The sequence below is a fragment of the Anomaloglossus baeobatrachus genome, chromosome 10, assembly GCF_048569485.1.
Source record: "Anomaloglossus baeobatrachus isolate aAnoBae1 chromosome 10, aAnoBae1.hap1, whole genome shotgun sequence".
Classification (NCBI taxonomy): Eukaryota; Metazoa; Chordata; class Amphibia; order Anura; family Aromobatidae; genus Anomaloglossus; species Anomaloglossus baeobatrachus.
The window spans coordinates 111,980,590-111,998,815 of NC_134362.1; the positions used below are offsets into that span (position 1 = coordinate 111,980,590).

Genomic DNA, 18,226 nt, shown 5'->3' on the forward strand with positions numbered 1-18,226 from the left:
GATATTGCTAGGCTGGGGGGCTCCCCATAACGTGGAGCTCCCCATCCTGAGAATACCAGCCTTCAGCCGTATGGCTTTATCTGGCTGGTATTAAAATTGGGGGGGGACCGCACGGCGTTTTTTTTTTTTAATTTAATTATTTATTTCGCTGCACAGTATAGACCTGCCCACCGGCTGCTGTGATTGGGTGCAGTGAGACACCTGTCACTCAGCGTGGGGGCGTGTCTAACTGCAACCAATCATAGGCGCCTGTGGGCGGGGAAAGCAGGGAATACGAGATTGTTTAATGAGCGGCTGGCTTTTTCAAAATAGCAAAAGCCGCCGCCGCAGTGTAAACTCCGTGCAGCGCCGCGCCGGGGATCGGTGAGTATGAGAGAGGGCTGCTAATTTCAGTCACTCAGAGGATTAGCGGTCCCCGGCGAGCCCTTCACAGGTGACCGCTAATCAGGACGCGGCACAGACAGATCCGCAGCATGACAATGAAGTCGGGTGAAGTTCACCCGAGTTCATTCTGATCGTGCGGCTCTCTGTGTCTGCTGTCAGCGACCATGTAGCAGAGCTGAATGGCAGATGACATAGTAAAAAATACGCATTACACACGCATTACACACGCTAGTAAAATCATTAATTTATGCAGAAAAAGCATCGCACTTGCGTTGCACTTGGACCTAACCTGAACTAAAATCAGCTGAGTTTTTTTTTTTTTTTTTTTCAGCCCAGTCGGACCGATTTTTACTCGCATAGATGTGTTTCCAGCCTTATAGATACAGTGCCTACAAGTAGTATTCAACCCCCTGCAGATTTAGCAGGTTTACACATTCGGAATTAACTTGGCATTGTGACATTTGGACTGTAGATCAGCCTGGAAGTGTGAAATGCACTGCAGCAAAAAAGAATGTTATTTCTTTTTTATTTATTTTTTTTTAAATTGTGAAGTTTATTCAGAGGGTCATTTATTATTCAACCCCTCAAACCACAAGAATTCTCTTTTGGTTCCCCTAAAGTATTAAGAAGTATTTCAGGCACAAAGAACAATGAGCTTCACATGTTTGGATTAATTATCTCTTTTTCCAGCCTTTTCTGACTAATTAAGACCCTCCCCAAACTTGTGAACAGCACTCATATTTGGTCAACATGGGAAAGACAAAGGAGCATTCCAAGGCCATCAGAGACAAGATCGTGGAGGGTCACAAGGCTGGCAAGGGGTACAAAACCCTTTCCAAGGAGTTGGGCCTACCTGTCTCCACTGTTGGGAGCATCATCCGGAAGTGGAAGGCTTATGGAACTACTGTTAGTCTTCCACGGCCTGGACAGCCTTTGAAAGTTTCCACCCGTGCCGAGGCCAGGCTTGTCCGAAGAGTCAAGGCTAACCCAAGGACAACAAGGAAGGAGCTCCGGGAAGATCTCATGGCAGTGGGGACATTGGTTTCAGTCAATACCATAAGTAACGTACTCCACCGCAATGGTCTCCGTTCCAGACGAGCCCATAAGGTACCTTTACTTTCAAAGCGTCATGTCAAGGCTCGTCTACAGTTTGCTCATGATAACTTGGAGGACTCTGAGACAGACTGGTTCAAGGTTCTCTGGTCTGATGAGACCAAGATCGAGATCTTTGGTGCCAACCACACACGTGACGTTTGGAGACTGGATGGCACTGCATACAACCCCAAGAATACCATCCCTACAGTCAAGCATGGTGGTTGCAGCATCATGCTGTGGGGCTGTTTCTCAGCCAAGGGGCCTGGCCATCTGGTCCGCATCCATGGAAAGATGGATAGCACCGCCTACCTGGAGATTTTGGCCAAGAACCTCCGCTCCTCCATCAAGAATCTTAAGATGGGTCATCATTTCATCTTCCAACAAGACAACGACCCAAAGCACACAGCCAAGAAAACCAAGGCCTTGTTCAAGAGGGAAAAAATCAAGGTGTTGCAGTGGCCTAGTCAGTCTCCTGACCTTAACCCAATTGAAAACTTGTGGAAGGAGCTCAAGATTAAAGTCCACATGAGACACCCAAAGAACCTAGATAACTTGGAGAAGATCTGCATGGAGGAGTGGGCCAAGATAACTCCAGAGACCTGTGCCGGCCTTATCAGGTCTTATAAACGACGATTATTAGCTGTAATTGCAAACAAGGGTTATTGCACAAAATATTAAACCTAGGGGTTGAATAATAATTGACCCACACTTTTATGTTGAAAATTTATTAAAATTTAACTGAGCAACATAACTTGTTGGTTTGTAAGATTTATGCATCTGTTAATAAATCCTGCTCTTGTTTGAAGTTTGCAGGCTCTAACTTATTTGCATCTTATCAAACCTGCTAAATCTGCAGGGGGTTGAATACTACTTGTAGGCACTGTATGGTGAACCCTCAAGTAACCTTAAAGGGGTGGTTCACCCATTTTTTTTTATTTTCTGTATGAGTTCTACTTACCATTCTAGGCGTTTTCTCCATTGGCTTCTGTTTCCATTTCTGGCACTGAGCGGCGCTATCCTGCATGCTCAGTGCCTGTCACATGACCCCCTGGAGCTGTGGCCGCCAGTATCCTCTGACGTCCCGGCAATTCCGGGCTCTCAAACCTGTCGGGTACGTCAGAGGAGGCTGGCACCACTGAGTGACAGGGCTGTGGGCGGTGACTACCGCACGGCACAGCCCAGCATCGAGGGGAGGAGCCGGTGGACGTCAGTGTGGAGCCGGGCGGCTAAGCGTCCTGCAGATGGTGAGGCACGGGGCGCCAGGGTGGAATACAGGGGCGGTTCTTCAGCTGAAATTCCCCCCCCCCCCTGCACGTAAGTATCTGATCACACTCTTCACCCGCCCGCTCTGCTGCGATGTCAGGAGAGCGGCCGGTGTCGGGCAGTGTGATCATGTGCTCCTCCCAGCAGCACTGCAGGACGCAGCAAGACACTGACAGGCATGTCACCGCTGTGCTCTGCCACCTGTCCTGCTGCATTGGACCAACTGTCTGTCACCTGCACTACAAGTCACAGAGTGGAGACAGTTAATGACAGAGCACCTCTGCCCCCCGCGCTCTTTTCCCGCGCTCTTTTCCCGCCCTCCCCCCCCACTCCCCCCTCTCGCTCTCTCCTGGCATGGTCAGTACAGAAATCCCTCCATCGTGGAGGGGTGTGAGGGAGTAATAAACGTGGAGTCCCTACTGTGTCTGTGTATTCATTTCTAATAAAGTATTTTTCTCTGTGTGTGTGTGTGTGTGTGTGTGTGTGTGTGTGTGTGTTTTTTTTTTTTTTCTTTTTTGTGTTAAACCCTTTATTGGAGATTCTTAATGGCCAGGTCAAACTTGGCCTGACATTAAGAATCTCGGGCTTTATACCAGCTGGTAAAACATGGCTGGTATTAACCCCTTATTACCCAGCGTGCCACCTGCCACCAGGGCCACTGGAAGAGTTGGATACAGCGCCAGAAGATGGTGCTTCTATGAAAGCGCCATTTTCTGGGGCGGTTGTGGACTGCAATTCACAGTGGGAGGCCCAGAAAGTTTGGGCACCCTGCACTGCGGATTCCAATTCACAGCTGCCTAGTTGTACCTGGCTGGACTCAAAAATTCGGCGAAGCCCACGTCCTTTTTTTTTTTTTTTTTTTTTTTTTCTTATAATGAATTTTTTAAAAAAAAAAATCCACATGGGCTTCGCCCATCGAGCACCCAGAGCATTTTACTGCTCAATTCATCCCAAGTAATCAGATGACTCCAGTGTCGGCCGATTACTTGTTCTGTGTCCCTCTGCATCCATTGCAGCGTGTACGGGCTGTGAGGTCAGCGGAGTTCAGCTAACTCCAGTGCTGGACTGATCTGAACTCCAGCCTGCACACGCTGCGATGGATGCAGGGGGACATACAACAAGTAAGGTCTAAGCCACACGGCGAGAAAGACAGTGCGAGTGGAGTGCGATAAAACATCGCATTCCACTCGGACCAATATTAGCCTCTGTGTCAGCACACATGAGCGATTATTTTCTCAGCCCTAATTGGACCGAGAAAACAATCGCAGCATGCTACAACTGTAATGCAAGACTCTCTCTTTTACCCATTCAAGTGTATGTGGTGAGAGAAAAATCGCACTGCACTTGCGGTACATCGGTGGACTACGGAGGAGAGAGGGAGAGATATCCCTCCCACCCCTCCTCAGTGCTGGCCCACCCCTCGAGTGGCAGACCGCCCCCCGCATCTGAGGTCTGCTCGCACAGTCGGACCTCAGTCGCAGGGACACACGCATGACACTCAGCTCTGCTGTACTGAGCGTGAGCCGGGTGTAATGCGAGGGGATCGCAGTAATCCCCGTGTGGCCCCAGCCTGATCGGCCGACACTTGAGTCAGCTGATCTGAACTCCTGTACACACAGCCCGCACACGGTCACATGTGATCGGCAGCAGGCAGTGACTGCTGTTAAGGCTACATTCACATGACCGTTCCGTTTTTGCGGGCCACAAAAAACGGTCCTTTTTTTTCACGGATGCATCCTAGTAGCATCCGTGTGACATCTGCATGCCTTCCGTTTTTCTTGCGGACCGCAAAAAACAAGCAGCAAGAAAGATAAATAGATGAGTAGATATAGAGATGGATGGATAGATATAGAGACAGAGGGATAGAGGAATGAATGAATGAATGGAGGGCTGGATAGATAGATAAGAAAGACATATATAATGTCCCATCCCCTGCATATTCTAAGCTGGCACCCTTTTGTGACTTTCATGTGGCACTAAGGTGCTTAGTCTTGTTTTTAGCCAAAAAATAAATTAAATAATAAAAAAAATGACATGAGGTCCCCCTATCTTTTGTAGCCAGCTAGGGTAAAGCAGACGGCTGCAGCCTGCAAACCACAGCTGGCAGCTTCACCTTGGCTGGTAATCAAAAACAGAGGGCACCCCACGCTGTTATTTTAAATTAAATAAATTAATTTAAAACAAAAAACACGGGGTCCCCCGAAATTGGATCACCAGCCAAGGTAAAGCGGACAGCTGTTGTCTGGTATTCTCAGACTAGGGAGGTTCACAGTTATTGGACACTCCCCAGCCTAAAAATAGCAGGCTGCAGCCGCCCCAGAAGTAGCACATCCATTAGATGTGCCAGTCCTGGTGCTTCGCGCCAGCTCATCCTGTTGCCCTGGTGCGGTGGCAAACTGGGTAACATATGGGGTTAATACCAGATGTGTAATGTCACCTGGCATCAAGCCCTGGAGTTAGTGATGTCAGGCGTGTATCAGATACCCGACATCACAAAGCCAGGCAGTAATAAAAAAAAAATAGACAACAAACTAATTTTTATTTGAAAAAACACTCCCCAACACATTCCCTCTTTCACCAATTTATTAGAAAGAAAAACAAATCCAGGTCTGGTGTAATACAAGGGGGTCCCACGATGATCCATACCATAGTCAATGTCCCAGTCAATGAAGAACAGAATGTTCCCTATTTGCTGGGAGAGCCAGGCAGTGACCTGAGCTAACATCAATAGGTCAGCCCAGGTCACTGCAGGGCATGACGAGTGCTGCTATCAGGAGGTTAGCGAGGTATGTTCATAGTTTCATAGTTTTTAAGGTTGAAGGGAGACTCTAAATCCATCTAGTTCAACCCGTAGCCTAACATGTTGATCCAGAGGAAGGCAAAAAAACCCCAATGTGTCAAACAGCTCCAATGGGGAAAAAAAATTCCTTCCTGACTCCACATACGGCAATCAGACTAGTTCCCTGGATCAACACCCTGTCATAAAATCTAATATACATAACTGGTAATATTATATTTTTCAAGAAAGGCGTCCAGGCTCTTCTTAAATGTTAGTAGTGAATCACTCATTACAACACCATGCGGCAGAGAGTTCCATAGTCTCACTGCTCGTACAGTAAAGAATCCTCGTCTGTGGTTATAATTAAACCTTCTTTCCTCGAGACGTAGCGGATGCCCCCGTGTTCCAGTCGCAGGCCTAGGTGTAAAAAGATCTTTGGAAAGCAGCGCTGTCACCGAGTTCAATGACCGCTGCCACATTTAATCCACAGGATCCGGTCATATGCGGTTTGAGGATGATACAGACGACACACAGACTAGGCTAGAGGGAAAAAAAAATCTCATCACCCCGTCACTTTTTTTCCCCAGTTATTTTTTTCACATGTTGCGCCGACTAATAATCATAATTTCTGTACACACTCACTCACACACACACTTTCTTCCCCTGGTTGTGCAGAGCTGGCAGCTGCTGCTGTCTCTGTGATTTCTCTCAGTGCATCCACACAGGGAAGAGGCAGGGAGGAGGCTTTGGGTGGAGAGCTGAGGGGGGGTGTTAGACACAGTGGGTGTGTTAGATAAGCTAGACACCGCCCTAGAGCCACAAAGAATTCTGGGACTTGTAGGAACTGAACACAGGAAGTCCGAGGAGAGATTACCCCATCAGAGCTGGAGCCAGCAATGAGCATGTGCTGCTAGTGCACAATAAAAGGTAATTTTGCTGAAAAAACATAATAGATGTGTTGAGGGGCATATATTAGCAAGATTTATCAGAAAAAAAAAATCAGTTTTGGTAACTGGACAACTTCTTTAAATGAAGGTCAATGGACACAGGTGGCTGAATTGAAGGAATTGCTTAATCACCCATTTACCGTGACTAAAAATTACAAGCTGAGGATTTAACTCCTGGCATTTTCATAAGGGAGTGGAAGAACTTGCTATTTTGCCTGTCCCAAAGAGGAGGTTTAATCCCAGATGGCATTTCTGCTTCAATGAAACGGAGAGAGACACAGCTATTGGAAAATAAAATTCTTCTGGCAGCTGTTTGTGGACCCAAGTCATCGTATACTTCTTGATGATCAATAGCTTACTAAAGGAAAAGAAGCTTTGAGTGAGGTAGCAGTTAGAATGAGCGGCTACAGGACTGCCAGGGGGAAGAGCACTTGGGTCCTGACAGTGCTACTGCTGCCACATCTTCATCCTTATCAGATGAGGAGTTCAACTTTGACAAGTATTTGGATAACATGGAGCAGGTAAAGCATTGCCGCAAGGAAAAAGATTTCACTCAGTCTCCTATAGCAGCAGATTGACCAGATTTCAGTAAACATTTTTTCACTTGCTCTCAAAGAAATAAAAAAAATTCAACCGTTCATCAAAACTGACTGTGCACAAGGCAATTCCTTTATACCCGGAAATTGTTAGAGATGTTGCCCATGTGGTTACGGCTTTGCCTCCAACCCAAGTTAGTGTAGAGAGGTTGTTCTCTAGCCTTAAAATTATTAGGTCAGATTTGCGGTCATCTATGATGGAGGATCTGATGGAAGCAGTTTTATTTCTTAGAATAAATTCATAGACTGCACAAATGTTTTTTAGTATGTTTTTGTTGAAAACTGTTTTTAGCCACTTAGTGTTATATAACACTATGTAATACACTAAGTGGCTAAAAACAGTTTTCAACAAAAACATTCTAAAAAATAACATTTAGTATATTGCTCATATTTAAGTGAAAAATGTATTGTAGTGCAATGTGAACATCAGACATTTTATCATTTTTATGATAAAATAAAGATATTTAGAACATAAAATATATTTATTGGAATACAACTTTAGAATACAAACTGTAATAAATTGTAAATATGTAATACAATATGTAATATATATTAGTCATATGAAAAAGTTTGGGCACCCCTATTAATGTTAACCTTTTTTCTTTTATAACAATTTGGGTTTTTGCAACAGCTATTTCAGTTTCATATATCTAATAACTGATGGACTGAGTAATATTTCTAGATTGAAATGAGGTTAATTGTACTAACAGAAAATGTGCAATCCACATTTAAACAAAATTCGACCGGTGCAAAAGTATGGGCACCTCAACATAAGTGACATTAATATTTTGTAGATCCTCCTTTTGTAGAAATCACAGCCTCTAGTCGCTTCCTGTAGCTTTTAATGAGTTCTTGGATCCTGGATGAAGGTATATTTGACCATTCCTGTTCACAAAACAATTCCATTTCAGTTAAGTTTGATGGTCGCCGAGCATGGACAGCACGCTTCAAATCATCCCACAGATGTTCAATGATATTCAGGTCTGGGGACTGGGATGGTCATTCCAGAACATTGTAATTGTTCCTCTGCATGAATGCCTGAGTAGAGTTGGAGCGGTGTTTTGGATCATTGTCTTGCTGAAATATCCATTCCCTGCGTAACTTCAACTTCGTCACTGATTCTTGCACATTATTGTCAAGAATCTGCTGATACTGAATTGAATCCATGCGACCCTCAACTTTAACAAGATTCCCGGTGCCTGCATTGGCCACACAGCCCCAAAGCATGATGGAACCTCCACCAAATGTTACTGTGGGTAGCAAGTGCTTTTCTTGGAATACCGTGTTTTTTTTTGCCTCCGTGCATAACGCCTTTTTGTATGACCAAACAACTCAATCTTTGTTTCATCAGTCCACAGGACCTTCTTCCCAAATGTAACTGGCTTGTACAAATGTGCTTTTGCATACCTCAGGCGACTGTTTGTAGTGTGCTTGTAGAAACTGCTTCTTTCGCATCACTCTCCCATACAGCTTCTCCTTGTGCAACGTGCGCTGTATTGTTGACCGATGCACATTGACACCATCTGCAGCAAGATGATGCTGCAGGTCTTTGGAGGTGGTCTGTGGATTGTCCTTGACTGTTCTCACCATTCTTCTTCTCTGCCTTTCTGATATTTTTCTTGGCCTGCCACTTCTGGGCTTAACAAGAACTGTACCTGTGTTTTTCCATTTCCTTACTATGTTCCTCACAGTGGAAACTGACAGTTTAAATCTCTGAGACAACTTTTTGTATCCTTCCCCTGAACAACTATGTTGAATAATCTTTGTTTTCAGATCATTTGAGTTGTTTTGAGGAGCCCATGATGCCACTCTTCATAGGAGATTCAAATAGGAGAACAACTTGCAGTTGGCCACCTTTTTAAATACCTTTCTCATGATTGGATATACCTGCCTATGAAGTTCAAAGCTCAATGAGGTTACAAAACCAATTTAATGCTTTAGTAAGTCAGTAAAAAGTAGTTAGGAGTGTTCAAATTAAGAAATTGATAAGGGTGCCCATACTTTTGCACCGGTCAAATTTTGTTTAAATGCGGATTGCACATTTTCTGTAAGTACAATAAACCTCATTTCAATCCAGAAATATTACTCAGTCCATCAGTTATTAGATATATGAAACAGAAATAGCAAAAACCCAAATTGTTATAAAGAAAAAAGGTTAACATTAATAGGGGAGCCCAAACTTTTTCGTGTGTGTGTATATGTGTGTGTGTGTGTATATATATATATATAATATATATATATAATATATATATATAATATATATATATATATACACATACACACATTATATATATATATATATATATATATATATATATATATACACATACACACATTATATATATATATATATATATATATATACATATACACACATTATATATATATATATATATATATATAATCTACATATATATAGACACACATTTTATATATATATGTGTGTATATATGTATATGTGTGTGTGTGTATGTGTGTATATATATATATATATATATATATATATATATATATATATATATATATATATAATTATATATATATATATATATATCTCTACATATATACACACACATTATATATATATATATATGTGTGTGTGTGTATATATGTATATGTGTGTGTGTGTGTGTGTATATATATAATATATATATATATATATATATATATATATATATATATATATATATAATATACACACAGTATTCTTTTGGACTATAAGACGCACCCTGGTTTTAGAGGAGGAAGATAGGAAAATAAAACTTTAAGCAAAAAAATGTGGTCATGACACACTGTTATGGGGCGAGGATCTGCTGCTGGTTATGGGGGTAATGTCCCCAAATTCTCTACTAAGGTGCCACATCCTGGTAATGATCCTCCTGCCTTGTATATACAGTATATGTCCCTCATCCTGCTATGTACCGTCATCCTGCCATATGGCCGCATCCTGCTATATAACCCATGATGGCATATGGCCCCATCCTGCTCATAATATACCCCTATCCTGGTATATGGCCGCATCCTGTGGCACAAAAAAAAAAAAAAAAAAAAATAAACGTTCATACTCACCTTACCTCACTCCCTGCAGCATCGCTCGTCCTCCCGTCTGTCAGCGTCAGCGCCGCTGAGTGGAGCCGTCCCCGTTCCCTTGCAGCATCGCGATCATCTCCTGTGTCTGTGCCGACGGCTGCGTGTGGACACGTGCGCAAAGCGATGACGTCATCGCTGTGCGCGCCGCTAGTCTCCACCCAGCCGCCGGCACAGTCACAGGAGATGATCGCGATTCAGCAGGGTAACGGGGACGGCTCCACTCAGCGGCGCTGACGCTGACACAGACGGGAGGACGAGCGATGCAGCAGGGGAACGGTGAGTACTGTACACTGATTCACTGCTCTCCGCGCTGATGATAATGCGCAGGGAGCAGTGAATACAGCCGCACATGATCACTCCAGGCCGTAGTTGCCAGGGGTGATCATGCGGGCCGGCTGTTTATCCCCCGCCCATCATCCCGCCCACCTGTCAGTGCCTGCTTCAGCGCTGAGGGATGATGGGCGGGGGATGGGCGTGCATATTAAATGAGCGGACACAGAAATTAGATCAAAAACACAGACCGTACAACAACACTAAATAATTAAAGTGTAAGGGAATTGGTACATATCCAAAAATAATAATAGTGTGTGGGTCATATGGACGTGGTTGACCTACGGTAACATAACAAGGCACCAAAACTGAACAAAAAATTCAAGAGAAAACCGATTAAGTCAAACAGTATAACAATTTTATTATTAAAAATGATTGCCAACTGGCAGAGAACCTAAAAACAGTGGCATCACATGTATAAATATTTTGTACAGTGGGAGCCGGTATCAAGGTACAGGTACTATATTATTCATCTGAGGCAAAAAATGGCATACAAAAATGTAAAAACTTCAGCTGATAGTTTGTTAGAATGCAATGAAAAAAGGGGGGGGGGTGGTGGAATACCAAAATGATTCAACATCAATAGTGTGGTCATACAGGGAAAAACCAACAGATAACAGCCTGCACATGTATTTTAGTGCGAATAATAGTAATGAGTGAAGGTTTAAATGAAGGAAGTGTACCAGTGAGGCATATGCAAGAACGGTTGATAACATGCATGAGGATTATAAGATCTATGGTGCAAGGGGTAACTAAGGCAAAGAATTCAGCCAGGGTTTAAGTACAAGAAAGCATATGAAGAGGGTTTTTTACCTGGACACAGAGATACCAGTGCTCGCATGTGATGCCAACCCCGACGCGCACGTTTCGGCGTCACCTTCGTCAGGGTGACGCCGTCAGGGTGACGAAGGTGACGCCGAAACGTGCGCGTCGGGGTTGGCATCACATGCGAGCACTGGTATCTCTGTGTCCAGGTAAAAAACCCTCTTCATATGCTTTCTTGTACTTAAACCCTGGCTGAATTCTTTGCCTTAGTTACCCCTTGCACCATAGATCTTATAATCCTCATGCATGTTATCAACCGTTCTTGCATATGCCTCACTGGTACACTTCCTTCATTTAAACCTTCACTCATTACTATTATTCGCACTAAAATACATGTGCAGGCTGTTATCTGTTGGTTTTTCCCTGTATGACCACACTATTGATGTTGAATCATTTTGGTATTCCACCACCCCCCCCCCCCTTTTTTCATTGCATTCTAACAAACTATCAGCTGAAGTTTTTACATTTTTGTATGCCATTTTTTGCCTCAGATGAATAATATAGTACCTGTACCTTGATACCGGCTCCCACTGTACAAAATATTTATACATGTGATGCCACTGTTTTTAGGTTCTCTGCCAGTTGGCAATCATTTTTAATAATAAAATTGTTATACTGTTTGACTTAATCGGTTTTCTCTTGAATTTTTTGTTCAGTTTTGGTGCCATATTAAATGAGCGGGTCTACGTGGTCACGGCAGGCTGCTACAGCCTGCTCGTGCCCCCGATGACCTGCTCCACCGCAGCACCCACATTCCCCGCAGCCACATTCAGAACATAAGACGCACCCCCCACTTTCCCCCAACATTTGGGGGGAAAAAAGTGCATCTTATGGTCTGAAAAATACGGTATATGCAATCTACTGTATATTACATAGTGTATTACCGTATTTTTCGCTTTATAAGACGCACCCCCAAATTTGGTGAAGGAATAGAGAATTTTTTAATAAATGGGGTCCGTCTTATAATGCCAGTGTCCGTCTAACAAATAATATAGGGTATATGTCCCTCATAGCCCCCTCAGCCTAAAATTAGCCCCCTTAATCTGGATATGGCCACCTTTATATTGAACACGTCCCCCAGTGATGCCACATTTCCCCTATGGCTGGCACACATCCTCTATGGCAGGCAGACAGGGCCACTGTGGCAGGCAGACAGGGCCACTGTGGCAGGCAGACAGGGTCACTGTGGCAGGCAGACAGGGCCACTGTGGCAGGCAGACAGGGCCACTGTGGCAGGCACACATCACCCTCTGTTACATATCGCCCCCATGTTGCTGCTTTTAGTATAATAAACTCCTTACCTTCTGCAGCGCTGTCCTGTCTCGTGTGTCCCTCCTCGGTGTTGAACTCCTTCTGTCTCCTGCACTTCCTAGTTCTAGTGCAGGTCATGTGATCGGGACAGCAGAGAGAGATATCTGTGTGCCTAATCACAGCAGCAGGAGGGAATCCGGGCAGAAGGAGGTGAGTAAAGAGTTTATTATTTTACTATGGGCAGCACGGAGGCCATATCTAACACAGGGGGAGGGGGGATCCTGTGCAATCAAAGGTAAGCACAGGCAGATAATATGCACAGCTCCCCCAGCCCATCAGCGTGATGCAGTTTCAGCACCACGCTTCTGATGGACAGCGGCTGTGCATATTATATGAGCGGGAGTAGGAGATCAAACGCTGCCGCTCCCAGCCCCAAGCAGTCCCCAGCACCGCTCCAGAGCTGCCCGCACCTCCACTGGACTCTGTATGTATGTATGCATGTGTATATATATATATATATATATATATCCAAAGGTCAAATAAAGGAAATCTGTTTATTCCACGATCACATCAAGGTACAGGTAGTGAGGGAGGATGAGGGTGTGCCACGTCGGACGACGGCGGCCGTTTCGCAAGTGAACTTGCTTCTACGGGCACTGGACCCGTAGAAGCAAGTTCACTTGCGAAACGGCCGCCGTCGTCCGACGTGGCACACCCTCATCCTCCCTCACTACCTGTACCTTGATGTGATCGTGGAATAAACAGATTTCCTTTATTTGACCTTTGGAGTGCGACCTATTCATCTCTACATTGTGGATTCTGTATCGCCTTCACTTCGGGACACGCACCCAGGTCTTTATCAGCATGAAAGCACAGTTTTACTAGCCATACAGGGATCAGCAGTGCCCGGTATCCTCCATTCAGCTATATATATATATATATATATAATATATATATATATATATATATATATATATATATATATATATATATATATATATATATATATATATATATACACCCCCCCGTATGTTCGGATTATAAGACGCACCCCCTACTTTCCCCCAAAATTTGGGGGAGCAAAAGTGCGTCTTATAAAGCGAAAAATACGGTACATATTTACAATTTATTACAGTTTGTGTTCTAAAGTTGTATGTGTGTATATATATATATTATATAAATTTTATCTAAATATCTTGATTATTATATCATAATGATTAAATGTCTGATGTTCACATTGTACTACAATAAATTTTTCACTTCACTATAAGCAAGATATGTGGGAGTCTGAGTCGGTGCTGCAAGGGAAATTGAGGAGTCTGAGTCGAAGGTTTGGCTTACCGACTCCACAGCCCTGGTATATACACACCTTTTCTGAAAGGCCACAGAGGTTGAAACACCATTAGGGAACCAACCAGCAGGTTTGTGCCCTGTAAACTAGAGACCGTGCCATAATGGTGCCAGGATACTAATTAAAATGATACATTTAGATAAAAACTCCTAGGCTTGATTGCAAATTGTTTGTTCAAACCTTCAGAAATGACATCGTTGGTGCAGTGGCTTCAGCATCGGGACAGGACTTTGTGGGTCGGGTCCTCTGTAATGATTCCTTCTTCCTTGCCTCATTTTTTATTTAAATTTTGTGCCCCCGCCATTATCACTGTTGGCGGCGCATGCCCATTGCTATTGTGAATGGAAAATGGCGCCGTAGTCAGCGTATGTGCTTACCGTGATCTGTGGCACCATTTTACTGACCACACTGTGGAGACAGCTTTGACCATGTGGCAGCACAAGCGCGGATAAAGAAAAAAATAAATCTGCACATACGCCTCTGCTGCAGTCTCCAGTGTCTTCAATAAAATGGTGCAAGAGATCGCGGTACGTGCATGCTCTGATTTCAGCGCCATTTTACTGAAGACAGCGTCACAATAGCAATCCACACACAGCGGTAATGGCGTCTGCAGTGTGAAATTTTAAAGAGCAGGAATAATTACAGAATACCCAACCCACAAAGTCCCACCACGCTGCTCAAGCGTGTGCACAAATTACATAATTTCTGAAGGTTTGAACAAGGATTATTCTGCAATCAAGCCTCGTATTTCTTATCTCAAGGTATCATTCTACTCATCATCCTAGTGCCATTATGGCACTGCCTCTACTTTACAGTGCAAAAATCTGGTGGTTGGTTCCCTTTTTAAGCAAGAGACACCACGAAGATGGAGAAGATCCACAAACAAGTCAGAGACAAAGTTGTTGAGAAGAACAAGTGAAGGTTTGGTTCTAAAAAAAAAAAAAAAAATATCCCAATGTCTGATACCTCCTGGAGCACAATCAAATCCATTATTATCACATGTTCCTGAAAATTAGATCGGTAATGACATCTCCAATCTGTCTCAATTAGCAATGTAGTACTGGGATAAAGGGGATTAATATGAAAACCCCTTATCCCACTACTTCATTGCCATTGGAGACGGGAAGGACTATTACCAATCTATTTTCCTGGAGCATTTCGCCTGTGACGCATTTTCCTGCAGCATATTGAAGCAGCACTCAATTCAACCAGCTTCCTGGAATAGCTTTTTGATTTTCCTGTATATATTACTCCAGGTGAGTGCAAAATTCTTCACTCGCCGCTAAAAGTGTACAACTACCTATTATGGTCAGATAGCGCCACAGTGTTGTGTTTTTTTTGTTTTTTGTTTTTTTTTTCTTTTCACAGCGAGATTTCCATTATTATCCTCAAATGAAAGAACATGGTACCACAACAAACCTGCCAAGAGAGGCAAAACTCTCAGTCTGGGCAAGGAGGGCATTAATCAGAGAGGCAGCACAGAGACCAAAGGTGACCTTGAAGGAGTTGCAGAGCTCCCAAGCAGAGACTGGGGTATGGCTGTGTGCGCTCGTGTGCATTTTTCATGCGTTTACGCTGCGTTTTGCACTGAAGCCTAAACGCATGCGTTCTGCGTCCCCAGCAAAGTGTATGTGACTTGTGCAAATTCCATCCGCATGTTGCGTTTTAGAACGCAGCGTTTTGGATGCTGAAATTTAACAAAACGCTGCATTCTAAAAAGCAACTTGTCACTTCTTTTTTGCGTTTTGGATGCATTTTCCACCCATTGAAATCTGTCCGTCCGTCACATGGGAAATTGGCAAACTCAAATTGTGTAAAAATTTGTATTATCCATTTTCTCCTATTGCCCTATTTGAAAATTAAAACTTTGGCGCCAAAGGAACATGTTAAAAAAACAAAACCCAAAATAGTGTCAGCTCACCTTTATACCCCCTTCTTTATATTCCTGCTTCCAATACTAGCACGAATCTCGCTTGGAAACCATGTAGCAAAGAAAGACCATAGATGATCCTGTCTCTGTAAGGCCTTGTGCGCACACTGCAGAGTTGCTGTGGTTTTTGCTGCAGCATTGGTGCAGTTTTTTGTTCATGCTGTCCTTTCCCCAACGAAGTCTATGAGAAATCCAAAATGCTGTGTGCACATGGCATTTTTTTTTTCCTTACAGGTTTTGCTGCAGAATTTCTGCAGCAAAAAGTAGGTCACTTTTTTTTTTTCTGCGTTTTTCCCTGTGTTTTGCCATTTGACCATGTTAAAAAAAAAAACAAACAAAAAAAAAACCCGCAGGGACAAAACCGCAGGCACAAACGCGGTAAATCTGCACCAAAAACACAGCATAACCGCATGCGTTTCTGGTGTGTTGTTTTTTTTTTTCTCCTGCCAGAAGGGGCATTTTTTGCTGAGGAAACAAATCCGCAGTGTGCGCACATAGCCTTAGCTAGCTCTGCCCACATCACAGCTTTGTGTGTACATTGTATAGTGACAGTAAGCGGCTTACCAGAGGAGCGGGGAATGGTTGGACCAGGTGCCATGAGGCAGCTAGTCCAGCAGTGATGAACTTTTGCTGATAAAATATTCATTGTACTGAAACAGCAGCACATAACCTAATAAGTGACATTGCTGAAATCGGTGTCTCAGCCCCTACCTCATGCTGCCTTCAGATTAGATAGCAAAAACTTGCTGACAGATTTCCCTTTTTAATCTGCATGTTAATAGCATTTTGAACCTGTCTGGCGCCCACAGTTAGAACCCCGCTGCCGGGAGGAAATTAACTTTCTTCCTCATGATAGGGTTTGGCTTCCAATAAGAATACTAGAAAAAAGGGAATAAATATATAGCTAATCTGAATATGAATCAAAGGAATTAGGCACTGTATTACTGCTTTAGAAATATTTGTAAAGAGAGAGATTCTTAGTTTATGTATTTGGCCAAGCCATGTGAGCCCGATAACCTCAACAAGACTATCTCATTTGTATTGAGAACCTAACTGTAAATGCCTCTGTGTGATTAAAAATTTGCATGTCTGGGCAGATAGGTCCCTAGCTAAATAAGATGGTGTACAGACCCTGGCTATGGGGCGGAGTGCTTGGTCAAAAAAAATGCACTATTATATCAGAAAACTAACCAGCAACTTCAATAAGTGTGAACAACGCCAACCGAAAAAAACCTACAAAATCATTATCCAGTGGCACTCAATAATATAAGGATAGTTCAATGCATTGCCTATGTCCTTTTATTAATATTAGGTATGTATTCCTTTCTCGCCTTTTCATTGGGGGACACAGACAGTGGGTAGTATGGTGTCTCCAGGGGAGGCGTGACACTAGATTTGCAAAAGTGTTAGCTCCTCCCCCCACAGCATATACTCAAGCTAGGCAGTAAACTAGCTCATTTTTTTTTCTAGTGTCAGCAGGAAGGCTGACATGTCTGGACTGAGCTCCACCAGAGGTTCCTCAGGCCAGCTTATTTTTACTTTTTATTTTGTTTTCTTTTTCTTATTCATTCTATTTTTGATAGGGGCAATACCAGGGTGCCTTGACACCCCCGTTCCCCCCGTGTACGGGCAGAGGAAACCTGGCGTGCACAAGCCGTCAGTCTTCCCTCGCGCCCCAGTGGTCGGGTCTGCGTACCCCTCCAGGCTCCCTGGAAGCACCTCACACCAAGGTAGCTCCAGAGGGCTGTGAGCAGAGCCGAGGACCTGCTTCAGCCTTGAGCCGAAGATGTGTCCCTGAGATCCCCGCATCCATCACAGACGCGTCTTCAAACGGAGCCTGGAGTAGGTAGGGAGACGACGAGTCATCTGTCCCCTGCAGCCAAACCGCCGCCTGGAAAGGCGCCGGTGGGGCGATGCAGGCCGTGATCCTGGGGAGCATCGTTAATTTAGCCCCCGGCTTCGGCCTGCATTCTAGCAATGCCCCCTCACTGCTCTGGAAGCCGCTCCTTCACTCAGGAGCAGCTCCTTTCCGATTTGGTCTCAGGGCTAGGACTAAGCGTGACAGCCAATCAGCCTCCGGGGGCCGTCTCTCTCCTCCATGCTGCCAGGAACACACGACGCAATTTTCCACGTGGGGAGCAGACTTGGCTCTGCACTTCTGCAGCACTATATGCTGCTCTGCTCAGCGGTATATCGCTGTCTCTAGCGGTGTGTGCCTGCTGACTAGCGGTGTATATCAGCTACTAGCGGTGTATATACTGGCTCTGCCTGCAGTCACTTTTTTTTTTTTTTTTTTTTTAAATCAGATACTTTTTTATTAAAACAGAATACATACAACAGAATAACAAATTGGCATCCAAATTAAATTTATCACATCTATTACCC

The 18,226-nt window shown here is 43.9% G+C and overlaps 1 protein-coding gene across 4 annotated transcripts in view; it reads left to right on the forward strand.

The window, feature by feature from the left end:
- TCP11L1 (t-complex 11 like 1) overlaps positions 1 to 18,226 on the forward strand; it is a 310,856-nt gene that overhangs the window by 16,265 nt on the left and 276,365 nt on the right. The window contains exon 2 of one of the 4 annotated variants that reach the window (XM_075325606.1): positions 15,280 to 15,444. The exons of 2 other annotated variants lie outside the window; for them this stretch is intronic. The gene's annotated coding sequence lies outside the window, so the exon portion shown is untranslated. The remainder of the gene's footprint in view (positions 1 to 15,279; positions 15,445 to 18,226) is intronic. One more of the 4 variants, XM_075325607.1, reaches the window with a different exon arrangement.